At 52.6% G+C, this 19,530-nt stretch overlaps 1 long non-coding RNA gene across 1 annotated transcript; it reads right to left on the bottom strand.

The window, feature by feature from the left end:
* Positions 1 to 15,696: 15,696 nt before the first annotated feature.
* Positions 15,697 to 18,287, bottom strand: LOC122202561. The gene is made up of 3 exons (XR_006194732.1): positions 18,220 to 18,287; positions 17,808 to 17,984; positions 15,697 to 15,865 (listed from the first exon to the last, which is right to left on the bottom strand). It is a non-coding gene; the product is annotated as an uncharacterized LOC122202561 (long non-coding RNA).
* Positions 18,288 to 19,530: the final 1,243 nt, after the last annotated feature.

The raw sequence follows: 19,530 nt of genomic DNA, 5'->3' as shown, positions 1-19,530 counted from the left end.
GAGGAGAGTCCAAAGTCCAAATTGGCAAGTCCAATTTGGCATCCAGAGCTTTAGAGCTTCCTGTTCTTGAGAGTTGGTCATGGAGAGGTTGGAGGGTCTCCCTTACCTTTTGCCCACCCCCCCCCCCCCCATTCCCAGGTGGGATCTGACCAGGGCCCTGGTTTTAATACCACGTTGGCACAGGGGCCTAGGCTTCCTCATTCAACAATATACGCCTGAACCAGGGCTCGTGTTGGCGGGACACCGCTACAGATGGGCCTCTTCTACACCCATTCTGACTGGCTGGGACTCCTGTCCACAGAGAATTCTTTTTTATTGTGTAAAATGTACAGAACATAAAATTTACCATTTTAGCCATGGTTAACTGTACATTGGGTGCCATTATGTATATTCACACTCGTGGGCACGCCCCCACCACCATGTTTCTCTGGAACTTTTCCACCTTCCCAAACTGAGACTCTATCCGTGAAACACTAACCCTCCATTCCTCCCTTCCCCAGGCCCTGGTGGCCACCATTGTACTTTCTGTCTCTGTGTATTTGCCTCTTCTAGGTCCCTCATATAAGTGGACTCACACAATATTTGTCCTCTTGAGATTGGCTTATTTCACTTAGCATAATGTCTTCAAGATTCTGCCATGTTGTAGCCCGTATTGGAATCTCCTTCCTTCTTAAGACTGAATAATATCCCATTACATATATTTACCACATTTTGTTGATCCATTCATGTCAATGGGCACTTGGGTTTTTTCCACCCCGTGACGTTTGTGAGTCGTGCTGCTATGAATATGGCTGTACAAACATCTGTTTGAGTCTCTGTTTTCAATTTTTTGAGGGTATATGCCCAGAAGCAGAATGGTTGGATCATATGGTAATTCTATGTTTAACTTTTTGAGGAACTGTCGAATATTTTTAATATCACACAACCGATACTCAAAAATATATACAACTGCTACTCAACATCTCCACTTGGGTGTCTAGTTAGCATCTCAAAGTCAAGATACCCCAAACCAAAGTCTTGATTTTCCCCGATCTTCCCTACTTCCACAGATGGACTCACCACACAGCCAAAGCTAAAACCCTTGACATCACCAGTGGTTCCCTCTTTCTCTCACTCTCCACATCTAACCCATCAGCAAATCCTATAAGCTCTACCCTTGAAATACAGCCAAAACCAAATCTCTTCTCGCCACCCCCACTGCCATCACTGCACCCCACGCACCATTACCTTTTACTCTGACCGTTGCAAGAATCTTCTAAAATGTCTCCATTTTTGTCCTTCTATCACCTAGTTTTTTTTAAGTTTATTTATTTATTTTGAGAGAGAGAGAGAGCATGCACCAGTGAGGGAGGGGCAGAAAGAGAGAATCCCAAGCAGGCTCCGCACTGTTAGCACGGAGCCCGACATAGGGCTTGTTCTTGTGAACCTGGAGATCATGGCCTGAGCTGAAATCAAGAGTTGGACACTTAACTGGCTGAGCCACCCAGGCATCCCTACCACCTAGTTCCCATACGGCGGCTAAAGGCAGTCATTCAAAATGTCAATCATAGGACTTCACTCCTCCAATCAAAACTTCCAATGGCTTCTGGTCATAATTAGAGACCACAAAAACCCTAAGTCATTACCATGATGAGACAACCCATCCCATGGCCTCCCATCCTAATCCTTTTGCACATCTGGCCCCACTGGCCTTGACTCTTCCTCAAACAGCCATTGGGTCCTGCCTTGGGGCCATTACCCTGCAAGGTGCTTCTCACAATTCATCACATTAAATGCCAGCAAATTCCAGATGCCACCCCATCTAGAGGGCTCATCCAACGACCCTAAGACAGAAGCTCATCCCCATTTGCTGATTCTGCTTCACTTCTGCTCACACACTCAGTTCTACCTGGCCTTATAGGATCTGATTGTTTACCTGCTGGTTGTCTATCCCTCCTTCTAGAGCATAAGCTCCATGAGGGCAGGGAGGGCTTGGATGGCTGCTGTATCCCTAGGGCATGGAAGAGTGCAGGTCATTGAACTTACAACCCAGAGCGACAAAAGCCCTTCCCATCGGGACGTGCATTGGCACATATTTGTCTCCAGGCCGGTTCAGGTCTGTGGACACAAGGAAAGGAGAAAGTACCAAAATCCACTGCTGAGACACAGGGGCAGATTCAGTCAGTGCTTTGGGATTCCAGGGGTCTGTGCCTTGTAGTCCTTAACTTGTGGGGTCAGAGCCAGCCAGCCCTGTCGGCAGAGTGGGGAGGGCACCCTTAGGTGACTAAGTGCTTTAGGAAGGCCTCAGGACCACAGACAGCTTCACCACTAACTAACCTATTGTCATATCTTAAGTTTTACCCTTAGTAATTCTTTTCTTTGTTTCGTCCTCTCACTAACTTTATACCCATTTGACTCATGAGAAACCCACCCATGAGCAGGTGGAGCGGGGGCTGGGACTCTGGGGACCATGTCTTCTCCACCAGGTCGGACCACCTCCCAAGGGCCCCCCTGACCTCTTGAGTGTGATTATCCTGGGACAGCTCTGTACAGAACTCTCTTAATAAAAGGCGCTCTTCACATTTACAGCGTTAAGTTTTCAAGATACGGAATGGAGAGAATGAATGCTTAAGGAGGGGTGACGGGTCGGCGCCTAGAGCGGTAGAATCAAACACAGCCTCCAAAGTGCTACCTGGTTGTTTGGGGTGCGAAAAAAATCTTTGTCCTGAGGGCCAGAACTTTAGTGTAAACCTGGCATTGGGAAGGGGTAAGGCCCTGAGGACAAATAGTCCTTACTGAGAAACACTTGGATGATCTTGGAAAGAGATAGTTGCATTGAAAGGGGCCAGTGCTTGGTCATGAAGTGAAATTTGGGTGTCATTCTTCCAGAGCCACATCTGCCCCATTTGAGTCACTTGAGCTTTCCAAATGATCATCTGGTTCAGCTCGCCAAGGGTGACCGTATAAGCATTTTTCAAACAAGTGTGCTCTTGAGAATGGAAGGGGGGTGGTACGCCCAGTGACACCGGCACAAGAGTAGGGCTGGGACTCTCCAGGCTAATGGGAGGCCAAGTCCCCTAAGCATCTATCTCTTCTTCGAACCATGAGGAATTGAGTCATGATCTAGTATTTTAATGCACCAAATAAGGAAGCAAGAGTCCCCAGCCTCACCATCATCACTGGCCTCCCTGCCTCCCCTGCTCCTGTCCCCTGCCCCCGGGTCTAATCTGTGCCTTTTCCCTAAAGGGCTACGTCCTCCTCTGGCTCTCTTGCATCAGATACCGTCACTGGAAAGCGTATTTCACCTGCACTTTCCTGATCACCACCAGCTTTCCCGGGCGATCCCCTTTGTAAGGGGCTCTTCTGGGCACTACGTGCACTCTTTAGCCCTCAGCAGCACCCTGATGGTCTGGTGGGGGAGCCTGTCCTTCCGGGGTTGCCCCAAGTCGCTGGCCACAGGCTTTGGAAAAATCTCTTCACCAGGGTGCTGCTTACACTCATCTGTTTGAAAGCTGGTTCCCACGCCCTCAGGAGGAGCTAAGCACACCAGAACTACTGAATGCAACTTTGCTAAGATCAAAGTCAGAACTTGCCGAGGCTTCGTGTCTGCAACTACCTAGAAATCCCCCTGCACTCCCCCGGGGAGCAGAAGAGATGGCGAACAAGTGTGCAGGGGGCAGCGAGAACTCGGACCCAAAGAACACTTTCTGGAGCTCGTTTCCTACAGCCTCTGTCAATGGCCTGAGCTCAGCACGTAGTAGCTGTTCGGTAAATATCAGCAGAGCGATTGCACGATCAGTTCCACTGTTGAGTCAAGGCAGGGGGCCTGGGGCTTCATAGCAAATTTTATCCAGTCCCCCTCATCGGTTTCAGATTAAGACACCCAGCTGAGGGCCCCGAGAGGTGAGGTGACCTGTCCAGTTTTGCGAATGTCAGAGGCAACGCCAGGCTTAGGCCTCCCGACCTCCCCTCTGTCCATACCACGTGGCCGTAGGTCAGCCGGCCCTCTGACCACAACCGCTGGCCTGATGTCTTAGAGCCATGACCCAGAGGCTCAACTTCAGCACCAGACACCCTCGCTCTGGCCTGTGACCATAGTGCTATGACTGACCACACACCCCAGCGGCCCCCTACCCAGCAAAGTCACTCTCTCCTCTTGGTGTTATTCCCCCCTGGCATGCTGCCACCCTGCCCCTCTCCTCGCTGTATTCCTGTTGGCTCAAGAGGTCCCTGCCTTCTGGCCCATTTTACCAGGAATGATATCTTTTCCGTTTTCCTCTCTCTAACATTGCAATGCTACCTACCACTCATATATGATATGAAAGGACGACTTGCTGTGTGACCAGGGGCCAATCGATCACCATCTCTGGGCCCCCTCTGGGATCTGTGAAATAAATACGATGCTGCCAACCTGTCACACAGCAAGGCTGTGTCCGAATACGTATACCATCGTGTAAATATCTTGGAAATACATAGTCCAACAACAGCCGGTAAATGGCTTCTGCTGAGAGCATTTCTTGGAGAACTTGAAAGAGGACTTTTCTCTCTGAGATGAAAGAAACAGGATGGCTCTGAGCAGCTCTAAGCTGTGGGTGCTCTGTCTGAGCACCCAGCCCGGAGCCCAGCATCGGCTTTGGGTAGGGGTGGGGGGAGGAAGGAACTAGAAGTCTAGGGGTAAGGATGTCGTGTGGAGACTCTCTTCTTTGAGGAGCCCCAAGTGCTCCTTCTCGGGGTCTGTCCAGGCCACCTGCCCCCAGCAACGGCCGGTGAGGGGAGCGGCCATCCCTTCTCAGCTGGGTCCCCGGTGCTGAGATAGCGCTGGGAGCTGCTTTTAATTAGAGGCCCTCCTTCCCTGTTTTCCACAGGCGACTGGTTTCCGAGTTTCCCACACCCCTCCTGCCTCCCAAGAGCAATGTTTTAAAGACTCCAAACCGTCTGGAATAAGAAAGGAGAACGCTGTCATTCTGCGAGCTGCATGATGGCTTCTGCTGGCTTCCCAGTCATTTGGAGGTGGTCAGAAACACGACCCTGCCGTCCAGGCATGGCCTAGGGAGCCTGGTACGACCTTCTCCTTCCCAAGCCACCAGCTCTGCTTACCCGTATCGAGCACCTGCCAGGCCCACAGATTATCAAACATGGTCTCAGCCAGAAGCAGCTCTTAGGGACGGCAGCTTGACTTGTGCTATGACAGAGATGTAGACAGTGTACCCCTAGACATAGAACAAGGCCAAGGAGGAAGTAACAATGGAAAATCTGGCCCGGTTGGTTTTATTCACTAGGGGCTCACGTGGAAAACGCAGCCCTCCCCCTACTCTGCCATCAGGCTCTGATCCGGCTTAGAATCTGCTCCCTCACATAGCTGACGGAGCCCACGTTCATTTAGAACACACGGAGCTCTGGACCAGCTGCCAGATTCGGCAAACAAAAATACGGGGTGCCCAGTTAAAGGTGAACTTCGGACAAACAACACATAATTTTTGAGTGTAAGCATGGCCTAAATATTTCATGGGACATACTTTTCTTAACCTGGTATTTAGGGCATATTTGCACTAAAAATGATTCACTGTTGATCTGAAATTCACATTGAACTGGGCGTCCTGTATTTTATCTGGCAACTCTCTTCTGAGGTCATCGGAGAGTCCCAGACCATAAACCAAAAAGTCCACTCTACCCAACAGTGGGTTACGTGGGGATGCTTCACAGTTGGGGGAGATTAGCAAAACCAGGAGGAAGAAAGTGGCCGTGTGTCACCAGGATGGAAGAAGACAGGGCTCTAATCACAGAAGCATCCACGTCATACATACCTAGGCTTGTGCTGTTGTTTTTTAAAAATTTTTTAATGTTTAGTTATTTTTGAGAGAGAGAGACAGAGACAGAGCACAAGCAGGGGAGGGGCCGAGAGAGAGGGAGACACAGAATCTGAAACAGGCTCCAGGCTCCGAGCGGTCAGCACAGAGCCCGACGCGGGCCTCGAACCCGCCGACCGTGAGATCGTGACATGAGCCGAAGCCGGACGCTCAACCGACTGAGCCGCCCAGGCGCCCCTAGGCTTGTTTTAAACTATCAGCATCCAAAGGGAGAATGAAATGACAGAGACGGTCCCAGGCAGGGCCTGCTGGGTGAAGCTGGTCTGCTCAGAGGCCAGAGGCCTGACCGTAAAAGGAGGAAGGACAGTGGCCACCTCTAAGAACTCGCACTTTAGCCCAGTAATTCCCAGCCCTTTTGCTATTGCTGTCCCGGTCATGGTCTGCTTTGATGCCTACTCTAGCCCCATGCCAAATATGTGTCATGTGGCTGACATCGCGAATTTTCCCTCAGCTCAAACCTGATTCCGCTCGAGAATGGTTTCTGAACATAGAGAACTCTCAGACGTCAAATGAACAGGGTCAAGAATCTCGGCCGTGGCAACCAGAAAGTTCTAGAAGATCACCAAAGGCGAGACGGGAATAGGAGCTCAGATGAGGAGGGCAAAGCCTCCACCTCCCAGGGGTCCCTTTCTGGGGGAAGTGACCGAGTGGAGTCTGGAAGAAGAGGAGGAGCCTGAAAACCGGCCCCTGGCTGGGACCGGTGGCCTTCTCCGAGAGGCCCCAGGCTGGGCCCGAGCCCCAGGGGGACAGGGCAGGCACATCCCCGCTTCTCAGGAGCAAGAAGGGGACGCCTGCTGCTTCCTAGAACATTGCAGTTCGGACGGTGAGCAGCTCTCCCGGGTTTCCTCTTATGTAAATGATCATCAACAATGCACTGGGCCCACGCGTTGCATAAACCAGGCCTGATATTTTAAACCCTCTCCGTTCACGGAGCATTTTGCGTTTCCTTTGTTCTCCTCTCCAGTTTCCCACTTTGCCGACCGAGCTCTGAAGAGCTGCACGTGGTCGATAGGGAAGTGCTGTTTGGGCGGTGGTGAGAGGCCATCCCCTCTCTCTGCACGTCTCTAGTTTCGGCTTGGATATCAATTATAGGCTTTTACATAAGAAGGCTAATGCGCTTTCAAAGCAGGCAGATCACCCCCTTCCCCCCCCCATGTTTTGACAGTTTGGCTTGAGTTGAAATATAATTAAACTTTTCGAAAACAAGGGCTTTGAAACTCAATCTCCACACTGTTTACACGTCTTTTTTTTTTTTTCTTTCTTTCTTTCTTTCTTCCTTAAGAGTCGGGTTTTTACTTGCTGCAGTGCAATTAATTCGCCCTTCACTTTCCGCGCTCAACACAAACGCTGGTTTGCAGCATTCGGCCTTTATAGGCTGCAGAGCCGAGAGTGGAAAAAATAAGATCTGGAACAGGATGAGCTTTTGATGACACCTCCTCATGACAGACACATTTGAAAACCACCACTGGTGACTCACTCACATTCTGCGCATACCCTCTCCGAAGCGCAGGAAGTGTGGGTATTTTAAACCCTCGGGCCATGAGAAGTTTTCGGAGGCGTCTTCAGGCTTGGCCGGCGCCCCTCCCGCCCAGGGAGCTTGCCGTGGCCTCGCGAAGTGTGGCCTAGCTTTCTGCCAGCCTCTCCCGCTTTGTTCTCCTTGCCCTGGTTTTGCTTTCATGCTGGCAAGCCCAGTCTAGAAAGTACAGAGCTAGCGAATTTCTAAAACCAACAAAAACTTACAAAAGAAAAAAAAAAAAAAATCAGCAATGACAACAGAGCCCGGCGGTTGGTAAGGGAGGGGGGGAGCAGATATGGTGCCACAAGATGTCCTCAGGCGGCTCGCTGGGGACCCAGCCTTGTGGCTCTGCGGCCAAAAAAGAAAGAAAGAAGTAGGGTCCCAGCCGGCACTTTCACTTCTAAACCCGAGTCGTCAGCTGTGGGTAGTGAGTCCTCACGCCTCGGCTTCACTATCTCCAAAGGCCAAACGAACAAGAAGGGGTGGGGGGTGGGGGGTGGGGGGAGCGGGCGCGAGATACAACTGAACTGAAATCAAATGACCTTAGACGAAGGATTAAAAAAAGAAAAAGAAAACAAGAACTTGATGGAAATGAGCCAGATGTTGCCCTGAAAGAAGTTATAAATCCTAACCTTGTTTGGGAAAGGAAGGAGGCCCGGGGAGGGACGGCGAGCCCGCGAAGGGAGGCATCAGCGTCCCCTATAGATGGAGGGAAGTCTTTCCAGAACATCACCAGTGGGTGACGCGGAGGACAGTGGATTCATGGGAGAATCCACTCTGTGCTGATGTTTTTACTGGAATTGACGGTTTCCTAAAAGAGAAGGACTCGTGTGAGGGGCTGAAGCCCAGGCTGGAACATCTATAGTCCCTTTCATGTAGGGAAGAACCCTGAACTGGTTGGTCAGTTGGTCGCCCTTATAAGCCACAGGAGCCTCCCAAATATTACAGGCTACGAATGCCAGCTGCCTCCCCATCTTAAGAGAATCTAAAGCCTTCGCGATGGAAAAAAGTCCTGGAGTCTTTTTTTTTTTAATTTTAATTTTTTTTTAATATTTCATTTATTTTTGAGAGAGACAGAGTGCAAGTAGGGGAGGGGCAGAGAGAGAGGGAGATACAGAATCCGAAGCAGGCTCCGGGCTCTGAGCTGCCAGCACAGAGCCCGACGCGGGGCTCAAACTCACGAGCCGTGAGATCATGACCTGAGCCGATGTCAGTTGCTCAACCGACCGAGCCCCCAGGCGCCCCCAGTCCTGGAGTCTTACTAAGCTGTGGTGGGGGGGTGCCCAAGCACAGGGATCAGTCACCAAGGCAGCACGCGGGACACACAGGGATAGCCCTGGGTGATCCTCTCCCTACCGCGACTGAAACAAATCACCACAGATCTGGCTGCTTAAACAACATGCCTCCATGGTTCTGGATAGCAGTCGGCCTCGGGTCTCATTGGGCTAACGCTGGAGGACGACAGGCCTGGGCTCCTCCCGAAAGCTCTAGGGGCACTCTCTGTGCTTGCCCCCCAGCTCCGAGAGGCCACCTGCACTCCTTGCCTGGTGGCCTCCTTACTCCACTCCACCAGGGTGCCTCCCTCTGTATCTTTCTTCTATGACCGTGTCTCCTCTGATCTTCGTCTTCTGCCCCCTCTTCCACCTGTAAGGACCCTTGTGATTACATTGGGTCCACTTGGAGAATCCTGGATCATCTCCCTAGCTTAAAGTCAGCTGGGGGCGCCTGGGTGGCTCCGTCGGTTAAGGGCCCCACTTTGGCTCAGGTCACGATCTTGCGGCTCGTGGGTTCGAGCCCCACGTCGGGCTCTGGGCCGACAGCTCGAAGCCTGGAGCCTGCTTCGAATTCTGTGTCTCCCTGTCTCTCTGCTCCTCCCCCTGCTCACAGTCTCAGTCTCTGTCTTTCCGTCTCTCTCTCCAAAGTAAACCTAAAAATAATAATAAAAGAATAATAAAGTCCGCAGCCTTAATTCCTCCCGTGACCTTCATTCCCCTTTGCCATGTAACCTAACACATTCCCAGGTCCTGGGGAAGGACATTCACATTATTCTGTGAGGAGCCATGGTCTCCTTTACCCGGGATTCTCACTGAGCGCAAGATCATTTCTCGTTTGGAATCATGTAATACAAATAATATACATTTACTATCTGCCTGGCATCGTTGTAAGCACTTTGCATGCATTTAATCTTCACGACAGTCCCGTGAGGCAGGTGCTGGTATTCTCCCCACCATATAAATGACAAGAAAGTGCAAGTCCATGGCTGGTAAAGGGTCCAGCACCCAGCCTTCTGGCCCAGACTCCAGGTTCGTTACTACGAGGAGATAAATAGAGGGGCTTTGCCTTCCAAATACCAAGGACAAGAAGGCTTCCTGGCTCCCTGTTCCCTGTAAGTCCTCCTGCACAGAAGAGGGCTCCCTCTGTTACATCAAAGGCAAGGGAAGGTGAGTTATAAAGTTACGTTCATCATGCTGGCCTTGACCCTGTCCAAGTCCTGGCCACATGGATCTGAGTTTCTAGCTAAGTATGTGGAGGAACCAGAGACATGCTCAGCCTTGTGCACTCTGCTTACACCGTGACAGTAGGGGCCCAGGAGCTGCTGAGGCATGGAAGTGCCTTCACTGTTATGTTCCATGGGTGGAGACGGCCTCCGCCTGGGAGAGGAAGCAGAGTGTCGTAAAATGAAGTGTGGGCCACCTTCAGGAGACCCCGGAGTCCGTTTGGTTGAAAGGGAGAGAGTGAAGTGTCCCAAGGGGAAGTTGAATGCTCATCTGTGTGTCCCTGGGTGGTGGAACCCTGTGGGAACAACAGAGACGTCCTCTGTGGAGGGGACCACCCAGCCACCCACAGCCTGCACGACTTTCCCACAGTGACAGAGGGAAGGCGGGGCCAACAACCCGGACCGGAGGTCGTCTCCCGGAGCCCCTTGATTGTTTCAGAACCCACTGCCTTCTTGGTCCAAGACGCAATGGCTGGGCCCCAGTTGGCACGATCAGCTGTAAACCAGAGAGAACAGAGAGCCAGCTCGAAGCTCCTCGGGGCCCCGGGAAGCAAGACTCAGGGAGCCTCAACCGCCAAGTTCCGCAAATTTCACAAGTTTGTTACAAACCCCAGAAGCGTTGTTTGATTGCTTAAAAACGATTTAATTTTTGCAATCTCCCAGAGAGAGGGTGCCTCAAATTAAAACTGGTGTCAAAAAAGAGTGGCTGTGGGGGATAAAAGATGGTTTTCTTCCAAGGAGGGGAGCAAGCAGGGGTGGAGAAGCACCCCAGTGCCAGAGCCATGGGAAGCCCTGAGGTCTGACTTCTGGGGCGTTAAGATGCCTGTTCCCACGGCGGAGCCAACCCTCCCATTAGGTCACCTTCTCGAGGCTCACCTAGGGAGCTGTCTGACACTTGTCCGAACTTTGTGCACCGTGAGAGAAAAGGAGGCCTCTTGTCCCAGTGGAGAAAAGGATGAGCTGGGACATCAGACAGGCCTGGGGCTGAATCACGGCCCGGCTGCTTCCTCCCTTTGTAGCCCCGACAGGTTACTTAGCGGAGCCTCGGGTACCTGAGCTGCCGAGTGAAGGGGAACGGTACCAACGGTGCCACCCCGTCGGGGTGCCGAGGCGGGCCAGCACAGGACCTGGTTGTCTGTGGGGCCTGGTCAACGGTCAGCGCTACCTGCTTTGCACATCACCATCAGGATGGCCTTCCTACCGTAGAGGCCATCGACGGGCCGTTTGTGACCGTGCATGCTGCCCGTACAATTGTGACGAGTCCAGGGGTCACAGGGACTGGCTGCGTGAGGCACTATGCAGGAAGCTCTGTGCAGCCTAGGAGGGGAGCCCAAGGTGGCCCGGGCTCCGGGACTCCGTCCCCAGGCGCGCAGGGGTAGGCAGACCGCGTCTACAGCAGGTGTCCCCGGGTGCCCAGGGAAGAGGTGCCCACTCTGCGCTAGGAAGGTGGGCATTTGCAAGTGTGACCCGGGGGACGTGTGCCAGGAACATTCCTTTCCGGCTACTTCCCTTGAATGAAACGTTTCTGGCACAGAACCTGGCCCCACATTTTACGGTTTTCGCACCAGCTACCTGGGTTGACCGAGTTGCTCTCGACATATTTCCATTGCTTTGGCTGCTAACGTCATTGCAGTCACGGGCGCACCCCCGTGTTCTCCGGCACCAGCCAAACACACATGCAGCTCTGGCTGGTTTCAAAAGGACCGCGCCCCCCCCCCCCGGGGCCCCCAGAGCCGCGGGGTCCCGAGCCACCGGCTGTGCGCTGGCTGGCACTCAGGGGCTGCAGGTGGGGAAGCCAGTGAGCTCCGGGTCTCCCACGGGGAGCCAAGTCACCTCTTGGGGGCGCTTGGCCCCCTGACCTCTCACCCTGGCAGCGGGCGGGATGGCTAAAGGGAAGCAAAGCATGATCTGGGCCTGCAATCACTCACAAGCGACAACACGACACCCACTCCCGTGAGCCAACTGCAAACCACACGTGACTGCGTGGTTTCTGTCGGCTACACGCCTCTCTACCGGGAGCAGTTTCGATACTATGTTCGCCCCGGAGGTGGGCAAACTTGGGGGATGTTGCCTGGCGCCAGAGGGGGGGAAAAGGCACAGGGCACGGTATCGCAGGACAATCAGCCAGCCCGGCTACCAGGACCTGGACGAGCTCAAAGGTCAGCCAGCGATTGTCAAAGTAGTCCCTACGGAAAGAAGCCAAGAGACGGCGGCAATAGCAAAATGGGGCCGGGCAGGGTTTCAACGGCTTTCCGTGGATCAACTCATCCCATCCTCTCACGGCAAGCCTGTTTCGCAACGGGGAAACCGAGGCAGGTCAAAGAACAAAGCTGCAAAGTTACAAAGCTCGTAAGTGCTGCCACTGTGATTTGAGCCCTCGGTCTGACTTCTGACTCCAGCGTCCGCGTGCGTCACCTTGAGTTGGACAAATACGGGGCATCTTGCGAGGCAAACGCAGAGGAATCTGAAGATGCCCAAAGTCCCCCTTTGGCAGAGTGAAAGGGACGCGGGGTCAGCAGCACAGGGTGAGGGAGGACGGGCAGGTTGGTAAAGGAGCTTCCCTCCCAGGGGACACCTTCTTCTCTCCGAGCCCGGAAGGGCCTGGGGAGACCGTATCACTTCACCAAAATGCATCTCACAAATGATGGAGAAGCACAGCCACCCCCTCCTGTTCCCCCAAACACTGTCCCCAGCGCCATTATGCAAGGGCCGATTACAGCGGCCCGTGGAAGTCACTTTCGTGGTCATGGTTTTCAACTGCAAACAAATGAGGAAACCGCTTCAGGAAGAAGCACGTTTTACCAACCCCACGATCAGGGGTGCGGGAGACCCCGCTGCCGATGAGTCTCAGAAGGACTTACCATGGACAGGGGACAGCCGGGGATGGCCTGGCCAGGAACAAGGAGGGGGAGCCAGTGCTCGGTGACTGGATCTGGAAGTTGAACCTCACTCTGAAGAGCGGGGCGCTTCCTGGGAGCCGGCCTCTGACCCCTGACCCCTGACCCCCGGGGCAGTTCTGAGGAAACACCGAGGGGCGTATCCCAGGCCCTCTTGGCGGGTTTCCTTTAGGCTTCAGCCTGTCACCGCCTCAGCAAAGTGACGTTCTGTCCCAGCCCTGACCATGTGGGCCGGTGTTTACCCACACGGGACATTCCGGGAGCACCCCCTGTGATTCCCGCCACCCCCGGGCCGGTTCACAGCCACTCCAATCTGCTATGCATCCTGACCACGGCAAGGACACCTCAGGGGCGGGACTGGCAATGATGCACCTGGGTCCTCGTGGCCCCACGACTCTCCAAGCTGGCATCTACCTGGGCAGGCGGGGCAAGCCGAGGGGAGCTGACCCCAGGAGTCTGGCCGTGAGGGGGGGTTCTCAGGACTCATCCTCAGGATATGAGGGTGCTAATACCTACCCTGCAGGGTGTAACATGAGATACTTGCTCGTCGATTCGTCGAATATTCGAGCACCCACTGTATGTGGAGCCCTGGAAATGGCAGGATTTTGAAATCATTGGCTGGAAAGAGGAGGAGGGCTCGTTTCAAGGAGCAGAGCTCGTGGGGTGAAGGGTAGGCGGGGGGAGGCCTGGAGGGGCTGCTGTCCTCAGGGGCATCTGCCCACACAGTACGCGGTGCAGAAATTGGCGGGTGTCCCACATCTTTGGGGTGCCGGGTAGCTTCTGCCAGTGGGACCACTGCGTCCCTGGCCTTCAGGTACGTTCCTCTGGTCAGCCCCTGAGGTGGCGGACCGCACCCTGTCCCTCACACCAGCCCCTGAGCCAGGGCAGGGCCAGCGTGCCAGAAGGAGACAAATCGGGCCCCATCCAGCGCAAAGCCTAATTCAGCTCCTGTCCCAGGAACCACAGCCACATCGATGTGCCTTATGTTCCTCGGATGGCGCTCCAGGTAGCCCACGGCGGTAGTCCCAAGATGGCCTCAGCAGAAAACAATCAGACCCGGGCAGCCCCCTGCCACCCAAACACCACCTCAGAGACCGTCACCTTCTCAGGCTGCCACCGGGAGGAGGGACGGAGCGCACTGGTCGTTCAGAAGCTGATGGAGACCGTCGCTTACCCCAGGCGCCGTCTCCCCCTTCCCCACCTCGGTCAGCTCCCATCGGGGGGAGGCCAACAGAGCCCCTTCAGGTGACCTGGCCTGCGGCTCACTAGAAGCCACCTCTTCTCTAGAGGTTGTGCCCGCACCTTGACGTAGATGCAGTGCCTGCCTAGGAGGGCCACGCGGATGCAAAAGAGCATCAAACTCAACTCTGAAGCACCAGGTCTTAGGCCAAGGCCAACTAACCAGGCTCCTCAAAGGTCGCGTTGGCCCTTTGCCCTTTTAGGGAGAACACTCCAGATCTGATGCACAGAGTGCCGGGCGGGCATGAAATCAGCGGATGTGAGCCTCTCCTCTCCTGGACTTACTGACCCCGTGACCTTGGGCAAAGCCGTTCACCTCCTGGTGTCTCCAATGTCTCATCTTTAACATGGGCACAGTAGTGCTTGCAGGTCAAAACTAAGTCCTGTCTGTAAAAGTGCTTCGCGACTATACGGAGATCTAGGAGCATAAAATAGTAACAGCATCAGGCATAGGCCTCCCGAGGAAGCAGGGAGCAGGTCAAAGGTGCTCACGCTTATTCATGTTTCTGAATTCCCAGGATCTTGACTTGTTTTTGCATTCTCCAGCCAGCCCATGACAAGCCCTTCACTTGTGAACATATAATCTGAAAACTAATTCCTGTCTGAAATTCAAGGCCATGGCTGACCTTGACCCTGGGTCCCTGACACACTTCCAGGGTGGAGGCTGCATGGCACGGAGGGAAGAGCTGTGTCAGGACGGCCACATTAAACACCCCTGGTCTCTATATCTAGAGACCAAACAGATTTTTTTTTAATTTTTTTTTAATGTTTATTTATTTTTGAGAGAGAGAGACAGAGCATGAGCACAGGAGGGGCAGAGAGAGAGGGAGACACAGAATCCGAAGCAGGCTCCAGGCTCCGAGCTGTCAGCACGGAGCCCGATGCGGGGTTGGAACCCACGGACTGTGGAGATCACGACCAGAGCTGAAGTCAGATGCTCAACCGACTGAGCCACCCAGGCGCCTGAGGCCGAATAAATTTAGCTGGAACCCAAAATGAACTGGACCTTGGCCAGCAGATGCTTCAACATAAATTGAAACTCTAATCTACATCACTAATGCTGTGCTTCTTCACGCCCGTGCTCCCCGCCAGGATGCGATGCATCACTGTTCCCTGAGAAGTGTGGGGCATTTCCTGGGCTGGCGACCTTGGGTAGGCTGGTGAAATTCTGGAATCTGTGGTTCGGGTCTCCGTTAGGGGAATCCTACACTGACTGACTGGCTCTTCTACGTAAAGGTTTTAAGAAAGCAAAGGTCTTCTTGGTAGGAATCGAAGAGAACTGACGTCCGGTTTTATTGGGAGGACCGGTCCTTCAGAGTCAGACGGATCTTGATTTAGTGGGGACTCCAGGGTGTCTGTGCAGAGGGGCTTGGAGCAGCCATCTCTGTGAAAGGGAGGAGGCAGGGGAACCCCTAAAGTGTCATCGTGTCCCCTGCATATTCTTCTTACTCAGACTGTGTATTTATTTGGGGGAGGGGGATGTCATGGGGAAGGACGTTGCTGCCAGAGATGGGGCCGCAATGAAAACCTCCCAAACTGCCCCTTGACAATGTCATCATCTTGGTTCAGATTCAGGAACTGCTATTTCCCACCTGTGTGACCTTGGGTAGGTCACTCAGCCTCTCTGAGCCTGTTTCCTCACTTATAAAATGGAAATGATAATTCCACTCTGGCAGGTTTTCTTTTCTTTTTTTTTTTTCTTTTCTTTTCTTTTTTTTTTTTTTGGTGGGGGACCATCCGAGATACCATATTGGAAAGGGCTCAGCACAGTGCGGGCGTACAATAGGCACCCGACACAAGCACGTTTCTTCCATCGCTGGTCCCCAGATGTCTTAGGACCCTAATGAAGTATCCAGATGGGTACTGAGATCTGGAAAGTCAAAAAGAAAAAGAAGTTAGCAAGGTTTCGTGGGGGTTTGCCTTTCGACTTTGCTGCCCACCAACAAGTGTGTTCCGAGAGGATGTCTCATCTGCCCTCCACATGGTGAGCCCAGAACGCCAAGCAGCTGTCCTACTTGAAAGGGAACCTTCACAGACCCAACTACACAAGCAGTGCCGGGCCTACGGATGAAAAAGTCGCCATAGTGAATGAATTAGACCAGCGGTTTGCCCAATGTCTGGAGGCGTTGTTGCTCTTCCCCCTCTCTCCCAGAACCCCTAGGGTCTGGACAAGACGGCGTGATGGAGGGCTACATGATACGCGTGTCCTCAGGACCAGGTTCCCTGTAAGGAGCCTCCAGATGCTCCTTGGAGAAGTCCTTGGGTGCGCAGGGAGCTACAGAATTTGCCAATGGCCGACACCATAAGCCCATTCATTCATTCATTCAAGGGAAGCCCCACACCTTTCTTAGAGAAGTGAAGATAATACATGACGTGTTCCTAGTCCCCACGCTCGAATGACTTGTCCCGAGTACAAACAATGCTGGCTGGGTTAGGAATTGAAAGTTGCAAAATTATCTGCCTGGAGACCTAAGCCAGGGGACTGAGGAGCCACACACCTGCCCTCTGTGTTCCCTTGCAGGCACCCCCCCCCCACCCCCTCCTAGGAATGCGGGCCCTTGACTCCTGTGCGGCCTCAGCCCCGGGTTCTGGCTCACGGCAGCCGTCGCGAATGGATCCTGGAGAGTCCCTTTCCTGCCTGCGCGTGGCAGCTTCCCACAGATTGGGAGTAGGGGGGATAAGCCATTTAAACAAAATTGCTTTTGAAACACAGATGAGTTCGAAATCTAGAAGAAAGGGTGCTTGGCAAGAGCTGTTTGGGATTTGGCAGATTCCGCAGCTCACGTTGTTTGACGCTTCCATAAACCAGCTGCTTCCACGGTTCCCGAAACATCAGCTCCCGAGGGAGCGAGGCAGCCTTGGGCTCTCTGGGCAACAACAGTTGCCTGCATAACATGAAACCTCTTCTGGGCGGGCTGTCCAATCAGCACCCAGCAGGCGGACCCAGGGGAGTGCAGCACCCATCCAAAGCGTTTTGTTTCCTTCCTCTCCATGGTTTCCCTAACAACAGGACCCCATCTCCCCCCCCTCCCCCCACATGCCAGGGCAATAGAGAGTCAGTTCAACTAACCATGTTTCCCAGCAATTGACATAAGAGACTCCTCCCCAGGGAGCAGAGCTGTCTCCTTACCTGGGACCTCCAGAAGCCCCAGCCTCTAGGCATCACTGGAGAATCTGATCCAAGCCTCCAGTCCTGTGGACCCCTCCCTCTTCTCTCACCAAGGGAAATTCTTCACCCATCTCATCCCCAGCCTGTTCTTTCCATGCACCTGATCCTTGGCCTAATCGGAGAAGCCCCAGCCAGAAGGATACGTGCCCGTATCTTCCCTGATTCCAGAGTCCCTTCTGGCCCCTCCCCAGCACACCCCCAGTTCCTAAGCAGCTCGCAGGAAAACGCAGCCAAGACCTACCTTTGACTGGCTGTGCTATAGCAGCCAGATGAGTGAACCCACTGGGGTTTTGACTTCATTCATCAAAATGGGATCAGAGGGTTCTGGGTAAAAGTTTGTCAAGCTGAGTGAGCCCTGCCCAAGGCGTCATCAGGAAGGCTTCAGAGGTCTGGGTCAGGGTGAGAAAAGTAAGCCTTCCCTTTGTGGTTTGCTGACCCATGCTGTGTGGTCTTAAAGCCTGAGGATCAGGGAGGAGGCCTCCGGCCAAAATTCTGGGCTCAGATCTACGGGCCCCAAATGGATAGGCTTTCATTATGGTGAAAAATGTATAAAGATTAGCGGGTGTTTTTGTTTCCTTTTGTTCTCAGAACGTAGCTAGGGTTTAATACAGTTATCTTGAGGGTTTGGGATGGAAAAACATACCTAGCATAATTCTTGGCACGTAGTAGGAGGTCAATGTATGGCAGCCATTGACTTCTCCTCATCTCTGCACAGGCAATAGCTCCCGCCCTGCCCAGCAAGGCCGACTGCCCGGGAGTCTTCTGTGTCTTGCAGAGGAAGCTTCTGGGGATGCTGGTCTGGGGATACAGGTCCCTCCACCTGTAAATAGGTCGTGTCTTACTTACCCGTCTTCTACTCAGCAGAAGAAATCAAATGCGAGTGTTCATTGAGGACTGGGTTAGTCAAAATGACTGCTCTTTTCTGGTGTGCTTTATTGGAGTGTAAGGCAATCCCCGCTTACCGCGGGGGTTTCAATGTAACCGAAAGTTCCAGCGCTTTGTGGCCGGGCCGCATTCATTGCAGACAAAGCATAATGAGCCGCGTCTCACATTACCTAATCACATGGTGGCCGGCGCGGCCCCCGGGCAGGGCTGTGGTGCCTCCATCTGAAGCTCAAAGGGCTTAAAGAAAACCCTTTCTTTATTCTGGAAGTAGTATTATCTGGGTTTTACAGAGAAAGATAGGGAGAGGTGAAGTGACCTGCTTTAAGACCACACAGTAAGAAGGGGCTGGGCCAGGAAGGGGGCCCAGGCAGCTGACTGATGGAGCTCCTTGGCAGGAAGAGCACAAACAGGAAGCTGCTCTCCAGGGAGGAGACCGGACTTGGTAACAAAGGCCAGTGCAGAGGAAACTGAAAAGCTTGGCCTGAGGAAAGGTGTGCAAAGAACACCTTTATCCTTGAGGAAGTGGAATGCAGGATGGGAGGGACATCAAGACGCAGGGAGAGAACATCAAGGCGGCCGGAAGTCTGGGTTAGCAGAGATTTCTCCAGCACCTGGCAGGTGCCCATAGCCTGCCTCGTGGAGTGACCTCCAGGGAGGAGACTTATTACCCCTGCTTCCGTAGGGCGTTATTTTTTTGAAAATTTTTTTGCTTATTTTTGAGAGAGAGAGACAGAGAGACAGAGACAGAGTGCGAACAGGGGAGGGGCAGAGAGAGAGAGGGAGACCCAGAATCCGAAGCAGGCTCTAGGCTCCAAGCTGTCAGCACAGAGCCCGACGCGGGGCTCGAACTCACGGACCGCGAGATCATGACCTGAGCCAAAGTTGACGCTCAACCGACTGAGCCATCCAGGCGCCCCCATGTAGGACATTATTTTTAGCAATAATGATAAATGCAGCAATATTAATAATGGGTCAAAAAGAAAAGCAGATAGTGAATTTTTTTCTTTTTCTAACCCTTTTGTACATGGTTTTGCATGTCAAACAAAAAAAAATACAATAAATAGTATAGTACTATAACATATATGATAGATTTGAACTTTTTAATGACATTAATTACATTTTACTTACATTAGTGTATGTTTTGGGGAAATACTGATACTTATATATTAGTGTATGGCAATAATGACTAATACTATAGTTTCTGATTTTGATAATTAATTTCTTTCCTGTGTCCATGACTTTGTAAAATTGGTCTTCATATTTTCATGCTCAGTGGCCAGCGTGGCCAGATTTGTCTACCTACCTTTGCTCCTGGTTAATCGGAGAACACGGCTTAGTAATTTTGATTTTGAAATGTGTTTTTCATGTAAAGCAATATAGAATGATGAATAATCTTAAGCAACAGAATATGTATGGCAAAGAGTCATAAAAATCTAATTTCACAATAAATTCTAGAAATTACAGTACTCCTCAGAATCCTT

The sequence above is a fragment of the Panthera leo genome, chromosome D2 (assembly GCF_018350215.1).
Source record: "Panthera leo isolate Ple1 chromosome D2, P.leo_Ple1_pat1.1, whole genome shotgun sequence".
NCBI classification, from domain to species: domain Eukaryota; kingdom Metazoa; phylum Chordata; class Mammalia; order Carnivora; family Felidae; genus Panthera; species Panthera leo.
The sequence above is the reverse complement of the archived record's forward strand: the minus strand, read 5'-3'. Positions and strand labels throughout refer to the sequence as shown.